The sequence below is a fragment of the Sapajus apella genome, unplaced genomic scaffold (assembly GCF_009761245.1).
Source record: "Sapajus apella isolate SASKATOON/1434 unplaced genomic scaffold, GSC_monkey_1.0 scaffold164, whole genome shotgun sequence".
Taxonomy (NCBI): domain Eukaryota; kingdom Metazoa; phylum Chordata; class Mammalia; order Primates; family Cebidae; genus Sapajus; species Sapajus apella.
This window is the reverse complement of record NW_022437104.1, coordinates 873,784-892,601: the sequence shown is the minus strand read 5'-3', so window position 1 is coordinate 892,601 and position 18,818 is coordinate 873,784. Positions and strand designations below refer to the sequence as shown.

General features: G+C 39.6%; 1 long non-coding RNA gene across 1 annotated transcript; it reads right to left on the bottom strand.

Annotated features, from left to right (window-relative positions):
- Window positions 1–843: 843 nt before the first annotated feature.
- Window positions 844–17,912, bottom strand: LOC116542197. The gene is made up of 4 exons (XR_004265119.1): window positions 17,902–17,912; window positions 16,664–16,669; window positions 3,919–3,928; window positions 844–962 (listed from the first exon to the last, which is right to left on the bottom strand). It is a non-coding gene; the product is annotated as an uncharacterized LOC116542197 (long non-coding RNA).
- Window positions 17,913–18,818: the final 906 nt, after the last annotated feature.

Below are 18,818 nucleotides of genomic sequence, written 5' to 3'. Positions count from 1 at the left end.
AAGAGAAGGGCCTATTCTGATGGGATTCTTTACCTGCTGACTAAGGAGCCCTTGGGCCTTGAATAGACCTCAGTGATAGCTAGGTGGCATTCACTGTGGGCCTTGGGGGAGACTCAGTGCCATGCTGGCTTCAAGTGAGACCCAGCACATTCCCAGCTGTGATGGCTATGGGGAGAGACTCCTGCTTGAGGAAAGGAAGGGGGAAAGTAGAGGGGGCTCTGTCTTGCAGTTTGGGTATCAACTTAGCTACAGTGTGGCAGAGCACCAGGTGAGCTCCTGGGGACTTGATTATAGGCCGTGGCTCCTGAATGGCGCTTCTGGACCTGCCCTTGGCCAGAAGGGAGCCCACTGCCCTGCAGGGAGAGTCCCAGGCCTGGCAGCATTCATCACAAGCTGGCTGGAGAGCCCTTGGGTCTTGAGTGAACATTGGTGGTAGCCAGGTAGTACTTGCCATGGGCCTGGGGTGCTGGTGGCCACGGGGAGACACTTATTCTGTTTGAGGAAAGGAGAGGGAAAAGTGGGAAGGACTTTGTCTTATGGTTTGGGGGCCAGCTGCAGTAGAATAGAGTGCCGAGTATATTCCTAAGGTTCCTGACTCCAGGCACTGGCTCCTGGGTGGGCTGCTCTGGGCTAGCGCGGGAGATTGCCCCCCAGAAAGGAAGGACACAACCTGTCTGGATTCACCACCTGCTGATTGTAGAGCCCCCGGCCCTTGAATAAACGTTGATGGTAGCCAGACAGTGGTCACTGTGGGCCTTGGGCAAGCCTCAGTGCTGTGTTGGCTTTGGGACTGACCCAGTGCAGTCCCAGTGGTGGTGGCCACAGGGGTTCTTGAGGCACCACTCCCCCAGCTCAGGCAGCTCAGCACAGACAGAGAGACTCCATTTGTTTGGGGGAAAGTAAGGGAAGAGAACAAGAGCCTGCCTGGTAATCTAGGGAATTCTCCAGAATCTTACTCAAGACTACCAATATCTCCATGAATCTGTAAGAATCACAGTGCTACTGGGCTTCTTCTAATGCAGATACAGCTGCAGTGATAAAAGACTTATCACAACACTCAATTCCCTTAAGTACTTGGAAAGTCTTCCCAAGAGGGGCGGATACAGACAAGCCCAAACTCCGAAGACTATAATAAATACCTAACTCTTCAATGCCCAGACATCCACAAGCATCAAGACCATCCAGGAAATCATGACCTCACCAAATAAGGCACCAGTGACTAATCCCGAAGTGACAAAGATACGTAACCTTTCAGAGAATATAAAACAGCTATTTTGAGGAAGGTCAACGAAATTCAAAATAACACAGAGAAGAAATTTAGAATTCTATCAGATAAATTTAACAAAGAGATTAAAAGAATTTAAAATAAGCAGAAATTCTGGACCTGAAAAATCTAATTGACATAGTGAAGAATGCATCAGTCTCTCAACAGCAGAATTGATCAAGGAGAAGAAAGAATCAGTGAGCTTGAAGACAAGCTCTTTGAAAACACATGGTCAGAGGAGACCAAAGTAAAAATAATAAAAAATAATGAAGCACAGCAAAAGGATTTAGAGAATTGACTCAACAAAGCAAAAAAGCAAATTGACTGGGAGCGGTAGCTTGTGCCTGTGATCTCAGTACTTCAGGAGGCCAAGGCAGGCAGTATTTTCAAATTCAGGAGTTTGAGACCAGCCTGGGCAACAGGGTGAAACCCCTGTCGCTACCAAAAATACGAAAATTAGTCGGGTGTGGTGGCATGTACCTGTGGTCTCAGCTTCTCAGGAGGTTGGGGTGGGAGGCTGGTTTGAGCCCAGGAGGTGAAGATTGCATGAGTCGAGATTGCACCACCACGCTCTAGCCTGGCAAAAAAGGGGGGGGGACAAATTTATGAGTTATTGGCAAGAGAAAAGAAACAAATGACTTACAAAGGAGCTCCAATACATCTGGCAGCAAACCCCTCAGTGGAAACCTTAGAGGCCAGGAAAGAGTGGCATGACATATTTAAAGTGCTGAAGGAAAAACAAACAAACAACAACAACACAAAAACCTTTTATCCTAGAATAGTATGTCCAGTGAAAATATCCTTCAAACATAAAAGAGAAATACTTCCCCAGACAAACAAAAGCTGAGAGATTGCATCAACACCAGACCTGTTCTACAAGAAATGCTAAAAGAAGTTCTTCAATCTGGAAGAAAAGAAAGTTAATGAGTAAGAAGAAATCATCGTAAGGTACAAAACTCACGGCTAATAGTAAATACACAGACAAATATAGAATATTATTAACCAACATAGAATAATATAACACGGTAACTGTGGTGTGTAAACTACTCATATTTTGAGTAGAGAGACTAAAAGATGAACCAATCAAAATAATAACTACAACTTTTCAAGACATCGACAATATAATAAGAGATAAATAAAAACAACATTAAAAAATGGGGTGATGAAGTTAAAGTGTAGAGTTTTAGTAGTTTTCTCTTTGCTTGTTTGTTAATTTTTTGGTTTGCTTTTGTGATCAGTGTTAAGTACTCATTAGTTTAAAATAATGAGTTATTGGCTGGGCAGGGCGGCTCACACCTGTAATCCCAGCATTTTGGGGGCCTGGGGTCGGTGGATTCCTTCAGGCCAGGAGTTTGAGACCAGCCTGGCCAACATGGTGAAAGCCCATCTCTACTAAAAATACAAAAATTAGCCAGGCTTGGTGGTATGTGCCTGTAATCTTGGTTACTCAGGAGGCTGAGGCAGGAGAATCACTTGAACCTGGGAGGCAGAGATTGCAGTGAGCTGGGATCACACCACTGCACTCTAGCCTGGGTGACAGAGCAAGACTTCATCTCAAAAATAATAATAATAAAATAATAAATTGTAAGATGTTATTTGCAAGCCTCAAGGTAACTTCAAACAATCTATAAGAGATACACAAAAAGTAAAAAGCAAGAAATTAAAACATACCACCAGAGAAAATCACCTTCACAAAAAGGAAGACAAGAAGGAAAGAAAGAAGGAAGAGAAACCACAAAGAACAAAATGTCAGAAAACAAATAACAAAATGCCCGGAGTGTGTTCTGCTTATCAATAACAACCCTAAATGAAAATGAGCTAAACTTGCCGATCAAAACATACAGAGTGGCTGAATGAATAAAAAGACAAGACCCGAAGATCTGTTGCCTATAAGAAATACACTTCACCTATAAAGACACACGAAGACTGAAAATAAAGTGATGGAAATTGAGCTACCATATGATTTAGCAATCCCACTGCTAAGTATATGCCCAAAAGAAAGGAAATCATTATATCCAAGAAATATTTGCACTCCTGCGTTTATTCAAGCTCTAGTCACAATAGGCAAGATTTGGAAGCAATCTTAGTGTCCATCAACAGATGAATGGATAGCGAAAATGTGGCACATACACACAACGGAGTACTACTCAACCGTAAAACAGAATGAGCCATAAAAAGGAATGTTGTTTTAGTCATACACAAGAATGCATGGACTCGAGGTCATTATGTTACGTAAAACAAGCCAGGCACAGAAAGACAAACTTCACATGTTCTCACTTATTGATGAAAGCTAAAAATGAAAACAATTGAACTCATGGAGATAAAGAGTAGAATGATGGTTACCAGAGGCTGGAAAGCATAGTGGCAGGGGGTAAGTGGGAATGGTTAATGGATACAAAAAAAATAGAAAGAATAAAGGGCAGTCTTTTGTTTTTTGGACAGAGTTTTGCTCTTTTGCCCAGACTGTGGCACAACCTTAGCTCATTGCAACCTCCGCCCCACAGGTTCAAGCGATTCTCCTGCCTCAGCCTCCCGAGTAGCTGGGATTATAGGTTCCTGCCACCACGCCCAGCTAATTTTTGTATTTTTAGTAGAGATGGGGTTTTGTCATGTTGGCCAGGCTAGTCTCGAACTCCTGACCTTAGGTGATCCACCCACCTTGGCCTCCCAAGGTGCTGGTATTATAGGCATGAGCCACCGATAGCACAACAGGGTGACTACTGTCAACAATAATAATTTATTGTGCATTTAAACATAACTAAAAGTATATAATTGGATTGCTTGTAACACAAAGGGTAAATGCTTGTGGTGATGGATATCCCATTTACCTGGATGTCATTATTACACATTGTATGACTGTATCAAAATATCTCATGTATCCATAAATATATACACCTATTTCTTTTTTCTTTCTTTCTTTGTTTTTTTTTTTTTTAGAGATGGGGTCTCGCTATGTTGCCCAGGCTGGAGTGCAGTGTCTATTCACAGGCGCAATCCCATTACTGATCAGCACTGGAGTTTTGACCTGCTCCGTTTCCGACCTGGGCTGGTTCACCCCTCCTTAGGCAACCTGGTGGTCCCCCGCTCCCGGGATGTCACCATATTGATGCCAAACTTAGTGTGGACACCCGATTGGCATAGCACACTACAGCCCAGAACTCCTGGGCTCAAGAGATCCTCCAGCCTCAGCCTCCCGAGTAGCTGGGACTACAGGCACGAGCCACCGCGCCTGGCAGATATATACACCTATTATGTACCACAAAAAAATTAAAATTAAAAAAAGAGAAAAATCACACAAAAAATAACAAAGATAGGCACAGAAAAACAAACTTTGCATGCTCTTACTTGTCTGTGGGAACGTAAAACAGCTGAACACATGGAAATAAAGAGTAGAACAATGACTACCGGGGCTGGGAAGGGCAGTGGTGGGGTGGGGTGTGCTGTTGGTTAATGGGTCAAAAATATAGTTAGGTAGACTGAGTAAGATCTAGTATTTGAGAGCACAACAGGGTGACTACAGGCAACAATAATTTGTAGCGCATTTTAAACAAGTAAAAGAGTATAATCGGAATGTTTGTAACACAAAGAAAGGATAAATGTTTGAGATGATTTACTCTGATGTGATTATTATGCATTGTATGCCTGTATCAAAACAAAACATCTCATGTACCCCATAATACATTCATTTACTCTGTAGTAGAAACATTAAAGATAATTTTTTTTTTTTTTTTTTTTTTTTAGAGATGGGGTTTCAGCCTGTTGGCCAGGCTGGTCTCGAGCTGCTGACCTCAGGTGATCTGCCCACTTCTGCCCCCAAAATGCTGGGATTACAGGCGTCAACCACCGTGCCCAGCCAAAGATAAAAAGTTTTAAGGAGGAAAAGAAATTAGGGCTATTTACAAGGCATTCATTGAAAACATGAACCATGGATTCTCAGTGGATGGGGAAAAGATTGACACAGCAGAGAGACAAAGAAAGGTAGAAAGATGAGTTGGTTCGTCTAGCAATCTTGACGAAGCCTAAGAAGGGATGAAGTGAAGGCAGTGATGTATCAGGCTGTAAGGAGAGAAGGCTTCAGTCCTACCAGGATATTTAAATAGGAAGTTTCTGAGGTAGAGAAGTTTCACGTTCTGATAAAACCCAGTATGTAACTAGGCATAGGTGACAGAGATGAGTGTAGAAAAAGGACATTAGAGATGAGGTTATGGAAAGGAGAGACAAATTGTTGGATAGGATGAATATCGAATTAATCTAGAATGATGGCAGGAGTTGAGATGAAGAGAGCTGTTAGCCAAGTGTCAAGGTTATAAATGTATGAAGAGGTATATTATAGGTTGTAGGTGACAGTGATGAAGAGTGGTAGAGCCAAATGGCCAGAGCCTCAAAGGAAGATGATCCTCTTCATAGTAGAAAGGGAGTATTTGGCCGGGCGTGGTGGCTCACGCCTGTAATCCAAGCACTTTGCAGGCCAAGGCGGGCGGATCACCTGAGGTCGGGAGTTCAAGACCAGCCTGACCAACATGGTGAAACCCCGTCTTAAAAAAAAATAAAATAAATAAATAAATAAATAAAAGAAAGGGAGTATTGGTTGGCAGTAGCATTGTGGAGTCATGACACCATCTTTTTGTTTCCACCCTGACATATAAGGTAAGAATGAGCAGCCTCGGCCGGGTGTGGTGGCTCACACCAGTAATCCCAGCACTTTGGGAGGCTGAGATGGGCAGATCACCTAGGGTCAGGAGTTCAAGACCAGCCTGGCCAACATGGTGAAGCCCTGTCTCTACTAAAAATACAAAATTAGCCGGGCATGGTGGCAGGCACCTGTAATCTCTGCTACTTGGGAGGCTGAGGCAGGAGAATTGCTTGAACCCAGGAGGGAGAGGCTGCAGTGAGCCGAGATCATGCCACTGCACACCAGCCTGGGCAACAGAGCGAGACTCCGTCTCAACAACAGCAACAAAGAATGAACAGCCTCACTGTAGAGGGCTTCAGGAGAAGTAGGGTGATTGAAGATTGATAGGGTTGAGTTAAGGCAGGAAGAGCAAGTAACTTCCAGAGAAATTGAGAACGTAAAGGAGTTGTGCATCACAGAGCAGGAGTTTCAGGGAGTTTGTTGTACAGATCTGAGAGAGGAAGGTGAAGGTGTGGAGTGTAGTACATGAAGGGAGAGGAGGTCAAAGCATTAGGGAGAGAGGAAAAACAACAAAATGCATTGATCTGGGCAGTGACTAGGGAAAGTAGGGATTGGAGGCAGGATAGAACTAGCTGGGTCACCAGGATGTCAAGGTAGTAAGTCCTGTCCATAGGATAATGGACACTAACACTCAGAGTTCTGTTGCAGACTGGTGGATAGACTCCCAAGTCAGCACAATGGACCATATATTTCTGGCTCCAGAAACAAGGACCCTCACACTGTAAAGGTAGATGCAGTGGTGCTGCCTAAGTGCTCAGGGATCGCGGGGTCTGTGGGATTGGAGAGGCTGCTGTACAGTCAGGTAGGTGCCTAATTGGTGGAGAGTAGTGGGGCTGGGAATGGAGATCGTTGTTGACAAGTGCATGGCTCTGGAAGTTGGGTGCGGGGTTGGTGATGGAAATGTTTAAAGAAGTAACTTTAGGTTCAGAGAGTTTAAAGGATTTACCAAGGACACAGCTGGTAAGTGGCAGAGCTGAAACTCAAAATCCGATCTCTGCTTATGAATCTGTAATTATTTCAAAATAAAAAGGTTTTTGTAAAGGTTAAAAGAATCAGAGCTATGTAGTTCTAAACCATTATGCTGACTTTTCAGACAGAAAAGAATGCCACAAAAGAACAAATATCAAACTGCCTTCAGTGGTTTCATTCCCAAATCTGAATGCTAGAAGATAGTGAAACAATTTCTAACATTGGCATATGGACGGCAGAGTCCTTCAAAATAAAAATTGACAGGCCACCAACAAGGAAAACCCCCAAGCCTTGAGAACAGGGGCTTGTATATGACTTGACCCAGCATCGCAGGGAGTCTTTGCTCCTCTGGAAACCCCAGTGTTCAGGAGAAATATGCCAGCCCCAGCCAGAGGTGAGCTGTTGCAGTCATACCATCCCCTGGGGTCAGTCATCTCCAGTGATCCTCCTGGGACTGTCCCTGGAGGACAAGACAAGGAAAATCTGCCAGGAGGAAGAACCTAGGGAATCCATATTTGCTGACAAACGAATTGTTTCTCTTCTAAGGATGTAATCCAACAATTGATGACCATGAATTCACTGTCCTGTCACTTATGTGTCCTGCAGGATGTAATCAATCCACTGACCAGGTGATGCTGAACTAAGGTTTCTCTCTCTCTGTCTGTCTCTCCTCCTCCTCCCCCATAACCCTTTCCCTCCCTTCTTCTTTTTTAAATTGGAATTTTGTTGCGGTTGCACTATTTTTCTTCCACCATTTTGATGGGCCAATCTTCGGAGTTTATCTCCCAGGGATTTCATTTATTTTGGTATAATTTGTATGGTATTAAGATGGTATGATTATCAGAAGACCCAAGGAGATTAGCATCTTTCCCTGGACAACTGTCCTCACGCTCTATAAAATTCTAAATGGAGAGATACGTGCAAGGGAAATGACAAATGAAAAATAAGATATACTTCCAAATGCCTTCCAGCTCGAGAGCATCTGCTCCTGTAATGACAGCGTCTCAGTCCTACCTCAAAGTGTCCTATGGTTATTTCTCCTTTTAAAGCCATCTCTCATGACCCCCTCCGGGTCACTGTCTCCCCAAATGTTAGCCAGTACCCTAGACTCTTAATATTTTAAATAAATTTTACCTGTTTTTGAAATTTATATTTGTGTGATGCATCCTAGTTTTGTCGACAATAGATCATTTATTGTCATTGTTACAGTTTTCCATCTTGCAATACAATTTTTTTTGTTAAAAAGACATTTTTCAATGTAATGGGGCTTTAAAAAGTCATTTAGATGGGACAGAAAGTACCGGTAGTTGCTGATTTGATAAAGCAACATTACAAGCAATTATTTAAATTCTTTAGCAACACAGAAATGTCAATTGCAACATTATTACCAGGTCAAAAAATTATCAAGCAAGACAACCAATCAGAATTACAGGTTTCTTTTGGAGGCTATTTTCGCAGGACGTGGCAACAATTTCTCAAAGTTTTTTGGCGTCTTATAAGATCCTGTTGTGCAAATGATACTTCCAAGGCCAGATTCTTATGAAGAAAGAATGTATCAATTGATAACAACTACTGAAAACACAGAAACCTCTATTTTGTACAGAGGAAAAAAATACATCTTTGTGAAAGTTTTAAACCTAAAATTTTAGCAAGTCAGATATTTAAAATTGTTTGGGATAAAGAACAGTGACTCTTTATAGCTACAGAAAAAAGGAGACAACTGCTTCGTTTGTTTCTGAGACTCTTTTTTAAAAATAATCTTTGTATTACAAAATAAGACATAGAAACAGAAAACCACATGGATCAAATGTATGACTTAATGAATTATTAAAAGGCGAAAAGTACCCAGGTATGAAATAGAACTTTGCCAGTCACCCCGGAAGCCCCTTCTATGTGCCACATCCCAATCATAGTCCCCACTACCCATAAAAAGTAACTACTATCCTGGTTTCTATACCAACTAATTTCTTGTAAGTTTACTGTAGTTTTTTCATCCCAATGTCAGTTCCTTAGGCACTATAGTTGATATTGTCCACAAATCCATGTATGTTTCCTTAATCTTTTTTAATTTCTCACTGTTTGAATTTATACTAATAATATAAATACTGGAGATATTAAAATATTTTTAGCATATAATCTCTCCATTCTCCACTACCAATTTTTAAAAATACTCATACAATATCTACATTGTCAGAGCACATAGCCTACATAATATATTTTCTCCCTCATAACACATGTTGATTCTTAGTTCTGTAATAATTATACATTTCATGCTTACAACCAGTCCTATGCTTGGTTATAGACATATATCTAGTTATCTGCACCCGGTTCTTCGGTGGATTCTTCAGGAAGGGTTTATGGGAAAAATATTCCCTGAGTTCTTGCACATTGATAAGAGTTTTTCTGTGTTGTTTATACTTGAAAATCAGTTTTGTGGGATATAATATCTTTATTTTATTTTATTTTTTATTTTTGTGGGTACCTAGTAGATGTATATGTTTATGAGGTACATAAGATTTATCTTTTCTTTTTGAGACAGGATCTCACTCTGTCGCCCAGACTAGAGTGTAGTGGAATGATCTCGGCTCACTGCAGCCTCTGCCTCCTGGGTTCGAGTGATTCTCCTGCCTCAGCCTCCTGAGTAGCTCGGATTACAGGTGTGCACCATTACTGCCCGACTAATTTTTGTATTTTTAGTAGAGATGGGGTTTCACCATTTTGGCCAGGCTGGTCTCAAACTCCTGACCTTAAATGATCCACCCGCTACGGCCTCCCAAAGTGCTGGGATTACAGGTATGAGCCACCACACCTGGCCAACATAAGATATTTTGACACAGGCACGCAATGCATAATAATCACATCAGGGTAAATGCGGTATCCATCACCTCATGCATTTACCCTTTGTGTTATAAACAATCCAATTATACTCTTTTAATTACTTTTAAATGTATGATTAAATTATTTTTGACTATAGTCACCCTGTTGTGCTATCAAATACTAGGTCTTATTTATTCTTTCTATGTTTTTTGTATATGTTAACCCTCCCCCCGCCCCTCACCTCCTCTACTATCCTTCCCAGCCTCTGGTAACCATCCTTCTACTCTCTATGTCCATGAGTTCGATTGTTTTAATTTTTTGATCTCACAAATAAATGGGAACATGTGATGTTTGTCTTTCTGCACCTGGTTTATTTCACTTAACATAATGATCTCCAGTCCTATCTATGTTGTTGCAAATGACAGTATCTCATTGTTTTTTACTGCTAAAATAGTACTCCATTGTGTATATTTGACTCTTAGTTTAAAACATAACTACATTCTGACTTCTTAACACTTTCACTGTTACCATGCTGATCTAATTCATCTCTTACTAGAATAATTTCAGTAGCAACCTAATTGTTCTCCTTCTGCCTTTGCTTGTTTTTAGCCTTTTTCTTATTGTAGGAACATCATAGGTACATCTTCAGCAAAAAGTCCTCCCCTATGAAAGCAAATTCAAATAAATGGAAGAAGTGACTGTTGCTCCAGATGTACAGATGTCAATGTAAGGACACAGGAAACATGAAAAAGCAAATAAATACGACACCTCCAAAAAATGATAATTTTCCAGCAAGAGATCTCAGTAAAAAAGAAATGTAAAAACCTGGGAAAATAATTCAAAATGTAGATTCTAAGGAAGCTCTGTGAGATATAAGAGAATACTGAAAAATAAGAAAAGACAAAGAAATCAGAAAAACAATCCAGAATATAAATGAGAATTTTTTTTTTTTTTTTTTGAAACAATCTCACTCTGTCGCCCAGGCTGGAGAGCAAAGGCATGACCTCGGCTTCCTGCAACCTCTGCCTTCTGGGTTCAAGCAATTCTCCCACCTCAGCCTCCTGAGTAGCTGGGATTACAGATACTTGCCATCATACCTGGTTAATTTTTGTATTTTTAGTAGAGACAGGGTTTCACCATGTTGGCCAGGCTGGTCTTGGACTCCTGACTTTACATGATTTGCCACACTCAGCCTTCCAAAGTGTTGGGATTAGAGATGTGAGCCACTGTGCCTGGCCCAGAATTCACTAAATAAAATACAAAATATATTTGAAAGCTTCAACAATAGACTAGATCAAGCAGAAGAAAAAATCTCAGAACTTAAAGACAGGTCTTTTGAAATAATTCAGTTAGAAAAAATAAAGAAAAAAGAATACAAATAATGCACCGCCCAGGTACGGTGACTCATGCATGTAATCCCAGCACTTTGGCAGGCCAAGGCAGGAGGATCATTTGAGGCCAAGAGTTCAAGACCAAGTTGGGCAACACAGTGAGATCCCATGTCTAAAAAAAAAAAGAAAAGAAAAGAAAAAAAAAAATTAGCCAGGTATGGTCACACCTATCTATCTGTAGTCCTAGCTACTCAGGAGGCTGAGGTAGGAGGATTGCTTGAGCCCAGGAGTTTGAGACTTCAGGGAGCTATGATTGTGCCACTGCACTTCAGCCTGGGCAAAAAAGCAAGACATTGTAGAGGAGGAAGAAGGAGGAGGAGAAGGAAAGGGAGGAGGAAGAGGCACAAAGCCACATGATATATGGGACACCATGAAGCAACCAAATATTCTAATTTTCTGTGTCCCAGAAGGTGAAGAGAAAATGAAATGGTTAGAAAACCTATGTAATGAAATAACAGATGGAAATTTCCCAAGCCGAGCAAGAGTTTTAAACATCCGGACACATGAGGCTCAAAGATCCCCAAATACATACAATTTAAAAGGTCTCCATGGCACATCAAACTGCAAAAAGACAAAGAGAAATTCTAAAAACAGCAAGAATAAAGCAGTCAGTCACTTATAAGGGAACCCCTATCAGAATAACAGCAGATTTTGAAAAAATTTCTTAAAATAAGTGAAAATTGGGCTACCCCATTTACCCTGATGTGAATATTACATACTATATGCCTGCATCAAAATATCTTTTTTTTTTTTGAGATGGAGTTTCAGTCTTTGTTGCCCAGGCTGGAGTGCAGTGGTGCGATCTCAGCTCACTGCAACATCCGCCTCCAGGATTCAAGCGATTCTCCTGTCTCAGCCTCCCAAGTAGCTGGGATTACAGGTGCCCACCACCACACCTGACTAAATTTTGTATTTTTAGCCGAGACAGGGTTTCACCATATTGGTCAGGCTGGTCTTGAACTCCTGACCTCAGGTGATCCACCTGCCTTGGCCTCCCAAAATGCTGGGATTAAAGGCGTGAACCACTGTGCCGGGTCCAAAACATCTTATGTGCCTCAAAGATATATACTTACTACGTACCCACAGAAACTAAAAATTAAGAAAAAAAGCAAGTGAGAATTAAGACTCCACATATCAAAATCAATGGGGTATGGCAAAAGCAGCACTAAGCGAAAAGTTTACAGCGATAAGCACCTTCATCAGAAAAGCAAAAAGGTTTTAAATAAACAATCTAATGATGTACTTCAAAGAAATAGAAAAGCAGGGAAGATCCAAATCCAGAATTAGTAGAAGAAAAGAAATAATAAAGATCATACCAAAGCTAAAAAAATTAGACACACACACCCGCTACAAAGGAGACAAAACAAACAGTTGGTTTTTGGAAAAGATAAACAAAATTGTTAAATTGTAGCTAGACTAACCGAGATAAAAAGACAGAAGGTACAGCCTGGGCGCAGTTGCTCACACCTGTAATCCCAGCACTTTGGGAGGCCGAGGCGGGCAGATCACCTGAGGTCAGGAGTTCGAGACCACCCTGGCTAACATGGTAAAACCCCATCTCTAAGAAAAATACAAAAATTAGCCGGGTGTGGTGGTGCATGCCTGTCACCCCAGCTACTTGGAAGGCTGAGGCAGGAGAATCGCTTGAACTCGGGAGGCAGAGGTTGCAGAAAAATGACAAAAAGGCCAGCCTGTAATCCCAGCACTTTGGGAGGCTGAAGCAGGTGGATCACTTGAGGTCAGGAGTTCGAGATCACCCTGGCCAATATGGTGAAACACCATCTCAACTACAAAAAATTAGCTGGGTGTGGTAGCCTGCACCTGTAATCCCAGCTACTTGGGAGGCTGAGGCAGGAGAATTGCTTGAACTGGGAGACAGAGGTTGTGGTATGTCTAGATCATGCCACTGCACTCCAGCCTGGGTGACACAGCAAGACTCCGTCTGAAAAAAAAAAAAAAAAAAGACAGAAGATACAATTAAAACTGAAAATAAAAAGGAGACACTATAACTGATAACACAGAAATATAGCAGATCATCAGAGACTATTTTAAAGTGATACACTAACAAACTGGAAAACCTAAGGAAATGGGTAAATTCTTGGACACATAAAACCTACCAAGATTGAATCAGGAAGAAAACTGAAAGAAACCAATAACAAGTAATGAAATTAAGCTGGTAATAATAATAAAAAGGTCTTCTTCCCAAACCAACAACAAAAAAGACAAGGACCAGATGTCTTCACTGCCAAATTCTACCTAATATACAGAGAAGAGCTAACACCAAAGCTTCTCAAATTATTCCAAAAAACGCAAGAGAATTTTCCCTGTCTCATTCTACAAGGGCAGCATTACCCTGATACCAAAACCAGACAAGGATGCAACAACAACAAATAAAAAAGTGAACATAGAAGCAAAAATGCTCAAGAAAATACTATCAAACTGAATCCAACAGAACATTAAAAATATAATGCACCGTGATCCAGTGGGATTTATCCCAGGGATGCAAGGATGATTTAACAGACGCTTATCACATCAACAGAATGAAGCACCAAACTATATGATCATCTCAATAGAAAAGCATTCGATACAATTCGTTGTTATTTCATGATAATAACTCTCAACAAACTAGGCATAGAAGGAACATATCTGAACATAATAAAGGCCATGTATGACAAACACACAGGTAATATCACACTGAATGGAGAAAAGCTGAAATCCTTTTCTCTAAGAAATGGCACAAGACAAGGATGCCCACTTTCACCACTCCTATTCAATACAGTACTGGAAGTCCTAGCCAGTGCAATAATACAAGAGACAGAAGTAAAAAGCATCAAAACTGGAAAAGAGGAGGTCAAATTATCCTTCTTTGCATGTGACATAATCTTACACATAGAAAAACCTAAGGGAAGTCGCAAGATACAAAATCAACTAACAAAAATCAGTAGCATTTCCATACACTAATGCAACTAGCTGAGGAAGAAATCAAGAAGGCAATCCCATTTAAAACAGGCACAAAAATACCTAGGAATAAATTTATCCAAGGAGGCAAAAGACCTCTACAAGGAAAACTGTAAAACAGTGATAAAAGAAATAGAAAAGGACACAAATAAATAGAATGATACCCCATGCTCTTGAATTGGAAGAATTAATATCATTAAAATGACCATACTCCCCAAAGCAATCTCCAGATTTAATGCAATCTCTATCAAAATACTAACATCATTTTTTCATAGAAATAGAAAAAACATTCTCAAAATTTGTATGAAATCACAAAAGACCCCAACTAGCCAAAGAAATCCCAAGAAAAAAGAACAAAGCTGAAGGCATGACACTACTTGACATCAACATATATTATGAGGCTATATTACCCAAAACACCATGGCATTGGTATAAAAACAGACACACAGACCAATGGAGCATAATAAAAAACATAGACATAAATCCACGTATTTACAGCCAACTGATTTTCAACAAAGGTGCCAAGAACATACACTGGGGAAAGAACACCTTCCTCTTCAATAAAGGTGCTGGGAAAATTGGATATCCATATGCAGAAAGATGAAACTGCACCCCTATCTTTTACCATATAAAAATTACCTTAAGACGGATTAAATACTTAAACATAAGATCTGAAACTCTATAACTACTTGAAGCAGCCATAAGAGGAAAACTTCAGGACATTGGTCTAGGCAAAGATGTTATATCTAAGACCTCAAAAGCCTGGGAAACAAAAACAAAAATAGACAAATGGGACTATAGTAAACTAAAAGGCATCTGCGTAGCAAAGGAAACAATCAACAGAATGAAGAGACAAACCGTTAAATGGGAGAAAATATTTGCAAACTATTTATCTGACAAGGACTAATATCCAGAATACACAAGAAACATAAACCACTTAAAAACAACAAAAAATAAATAATCCCATTACAAAGTGGGCAAAAGACATGCATAGACATGTTTCAGAAGAAGACACACAAATGGCCAAAATTACACATAAAAAACGCTCAACATCACTAATTTTATGTGTAAAAAAATGCTCAACATAGCTAATCATCAGGGAAATGCAAATTAATCTTAACCCAGTTAGAATGGCAAAAAACAACACATGATAGCGAAGATGTGGAGAACAGGAAATTTTTATACATTGTTAGGGGAAATGTAAATTAATACAGCCACTATGAAAAACAGTATGGATATCTCTCAAGAAACTAGAAATAGCACTAAGATATGATCCAGCAATCCCACTACCGGGTATTTATCCAAAGGAAATTAAATTAGCATATTAAAGAATACCTGCACCCCCCCCATGTTTATTGCAGGACTGTTTACAATAGCAAAGATATAGACTTTGTAAGTGTCCATCAACAAATGAATGGATAAAGAAAATGTGGTATATATACACAATAGAATATTATTTGGCCACAAAAAGAATGAAATCATGTCATTTACAGCAACATGGATGGTATTTGAGGTTATTATACTTAGTGAAATATACCAGGCACCAAAATACAAACATCACATGTTCTCACTCATATGTGGGAGTTAAAAAAGTCGATCTGGAGGTAGAGAGTAAAATAATATCTATTAGAGGCTGGGAGATGAACAGCGGTTGGTTAATGGGTACAAACATACAGTTATATAGAAGGAGTAAGTTCTAATCTCCAATAACAGAATAGGATGACTACAGTTAACAACAATGTATTGTATATTTCAAAATAGCTAGAAGAGAGGACTTGTAAGGTCCTCAACATATAGAAATGATAAATACTTGAGGTGATGCATACCCTAAATACTTTCAACTTGGTCATTACATATTCCATGCATGTAACAAAATATCACATGTACCTCATAAATATGTACAAATATTGTGTATCAACAAAAATTTGGAAATTAAACAACACACTCCAAATAATCCATGAATAAAGAAATAAAGCATAAGGGAAATTAGAAAACTGTTTTGAACAAAATGAAACACAACAAATTAAATTTTATGGGATTTAGTTAAAATAGTGCTTAGGTGGAAATACATGCTTGTAAATCTCTCTATTAGGTAAATAAGATCTTGGAGTGATGTCAGCAAAGTGGCAGAATAGGAAGTCCCAGCCCTGATCTCACCACAGAAACACCAATTTAACAATATAGAGATCAAAATACCTTTATTAGTAATTCAGAACCCAGTTAAGAAATTGTCGTTCTTCAAAAAAGCACAAAATCAGCAACAGCCATGTTGAAACAGGTAAGAAGAGAAATTTCACTTTACCTGCATGAGCCACCCCCTTAAACTGGCCCAGCTCAGTGCTGAGAGAGACGGTCTCAGCCCATGACTTCTTCAGGAGAAAGAGATAGTGGAGCATGCATCTAACATCCCCAGTACCTTCAGGCACTACCTGTCCTATCTCAATTAATCTCCAATATGAGATTTTTGAGGGAACTGGCATAGTTTGAACACCTGGGGGCAGCCAAGAAAAAAGAAAAAAGGTGGACAGCATACTGCAGCCGGCACAGCTCTGTAGGGTCAGGAGGAGGAACAGGACCCTGAGACTTCTTCCTCAGGAGGGAGGTGCGGGGAGTGGAGCATGCATCCAATGTTACGGCCTTTCAGCACACTGCCCTAGGGAAAAGAAGGCAGCTTACTGTTGGCAACGGGACTCTATGAGATTGGGAGAATGTGCATAACCATGAGCATGCACATCCATAGAAAAGGTTTGAGAGGCTCTCAAGGGATTAGTAACCAGAATATATAAGGAACTCAAACAACTCAATAGCAAAAAACCCAATAATAATACAATTAAAATATGAGTAAATGATCTGAATTGACATTTCTCAAAAGAAGACATACAAATGGCTAAAAGGTATGTGAAAAAATGCTTACCATCACCATCAGAGAAATGCAGATCAAAACCACAATGAGACTTTATCTCACCCCAGTTAAAATGGCTATTATCAAAAAGACAAATTAGAATATGTGGAAAAAGGCAAAAAAGAAAACAAAAACAAAAAGACAAAAAATAACAAATGCTGATAAGGATGTGGAGAAAAGGGAAATCTTACACCTTGTTGGTGGGAATGTAAATTAGTACAGCCATTATGGAAAACAGTGTGGAAGTTTATCAAAAAACTAAAAACAGAACTACCATATAATCCATAAATCCTACTGCTGGGTATTTATTCAAAAGAAAGTAAATCAATATGTTGAAGAGATCTCTGTGCCCCCAAGTTTATAGCAGCATTGATCACAATAGCCACAATTTGTAATCAACCTAAATGTCCATCAGCAGATGAATGGATAAAGAAAATGTGGTACATATGTGCAGCAGAATACTATTCAACTATGAAAACGAATGAAATTCTGTCATTCGTGGCAACATGGATGAACCTGGAGGATAGTATGTTAAGTGAAGTAAGTCAAGTACAGAAAGATAAATGCCACTCATATGTGGGAGCTAAAAAAGTTCAGCTTATAGAAGTAAAAGGTAGAATCATGGTCATTAAAAGCTGGAAAGGGAAGGGAGGAAGGTAGGGTAGGGAAAAGCTAGTTAACAGATAAAAAATTAGAGATAGATGGGAGGAATAAGTTCTAGTGTCATATATATATGTCATATATATGTATATATAAACACACACAATAGAACACTAGTCACCCTTAAAAGAACAGGAAATTCTATTTGTAACAACTTGAATGAATGAATAAATCTAGAGAACATTATGTTAAGTGAAATAAGCCAGGCACAGAGACAGATACCATATGATCTCGCTTTGATCTGGACTCTAAAAGAGTTTAACTCTTAGAAGTAGAGAGTAGAATGGTGGTTACCAGAGGCTGAGGAGAGGGGGTTGGGAATGGACAGGCAAAGGGGAGATGTTGGTCAATGGTTACTGTGTTACAGTTAGACAGGATAATGAGTTCTGGTGTTCAATTGCACAGCACAGGGACTATAGTTAATAATAATGTATATTTCAGAATAGCTAAAAGAGAAGATTTTAAAATGTTCTTTCAGCCAAGCATGGTGGCTCATGCCTCGAATCCCAATGCTTTGAGAGGCTGAGGTGGGAGGATCACTTGAGTCCAGGACTTTGAGACCAGCCTAGGCAACAAAGTAAGACCCAGTTTCAATCAATCAGCCAATCAATATTCTTCCCACAAAGAAATAATAAATGGTTGATGTGATGTATATGCTAATTTGCCTGATTTGATTATTCCACATGTATACATGTATCAAAACATTACACTGTACCCCATAAGTAAATACAATTATTATTGGAAATTAAAAATAAAATAAAACTTTTTAAAAAAGTCATACAAACGCACAGTTGCAAAAGATACAGTGTAACCATGAGATGCAGGCAGAAAGACCATCTCAGTGTGCAATAATCTCAAATATGATCAGTGTTTTTAAAGCTTAAAAACAACTACAATAATTTTTAAGGGCTATACAATATAAAATATGTAAATTGTATCAGTGTACAAAAAATATGTGCAGGGTGGAGTAAAATTGTACAGTTGTTTAATGTGGTCAAAGTTAAATTTTTATCAGCTCAAACTAGCTTGTTATATCTGTAAGATGTTTTATGTAAGCCCCATGGTAACCACAAAACAGAAACCTATAGTAGATATACAATGATAAAAAGTAAGTAATCAAAGCATACTACTAGAGCAAATCATCTATTCATAAAGGAAGACAGC